We start from the raw sequence: 792 nt of genomic DNA on the forward strand, positions 1-792 counted from the left end.
GTTACACTTTTTGGACCGACACTATGTCTAAGGGGTCACTAAGGTTAAAATCCTACAAAATGGATCCATGGCTTAGTGGTAGAGAATTTGACCAGTTTGAACCTTTTGGACTGACACTCTAGAAGGGTCACTGAGGTCAAAATCATGCAAAATGGGTCCATAGTTCAGTGGTAGAGCATTTGATTGCAGATCAAGAGGTCACCAGTTCGAATCTGGTTGGGCCCTTTTATTTTGGACAGGCACTTTGTTTGATTTACTACCGACCACCGATTGTCTAAAGGAAAAGAAATAAGAATAATTACCGATTCCAAACCTTATTCCAGAGTCCTCCACAACATAGAACGTTATTCATTATAGTTATATCCAACATTCTTACTTGTGTGCCTCTTACAAATACTCTCAACAAATGGATCGCTTGATCTATTCTTACTTCCTCTTGATCCATTCACCATTTCTATCGTCAAGGACCCATTCACCATTTCCATTCCTACCGACGGAAAAGTTTTATTACATTCATTTCTTTCTCCTTTCTAACTTCTTCAGTCTCCCATTAAACTTTTTTTTATTTAAAAAAAAAATTAAACGTGAAAAGGGAGAAAGAAAGAAAAAAGAAAACCCTTAATTTTGAAAGCTTATGAAATACTCTTTGACCGATGTAAAGAAACCTTGAGAATAATTTATTCTCACGTCCCTCTTTGACACTTGTTGGATATATATCCGCCCTTCACATGTCGTATCATAATCGTATCATATCGTAAAAACTTCGTGGTTATATCCTTCCCTAATTTATCA

General features: G+C 36.4%; 1 non-coding gene across 1 annotated transcript; it reads left to right on the plus strand.

Moving 5' to 3' along the window:
* The first annotated feature begins 153 nt into the window (after positions 1-153).
* Positions 154-225, plus strand: TRNAC-GCA. The gene has a single exon. It is a non-coding gene; the product is annotated as a tRNA-Cys (tRNA).
* Positions 226-792: the final 567 nt, after the last annotated feature.

The sequence above is a fragment of the Cucurbita moschata genome, unplaced genomic scaffold (genome assembly GCF_002738365.1).
Source record: "Cucurbita moschata cultivar Rifu unplaced genomic scaffold, Cmos_1.0 Cmo_Scf02505, whole genome shotgun sequence".
Taxonomy (NCBI): Eukaryota; Viridiplantae; Streptophyta; class Magnoliopsida; order Cucurbitales; family Cucurbitaceae; genus Cucurbita; species Cucurbita moschata.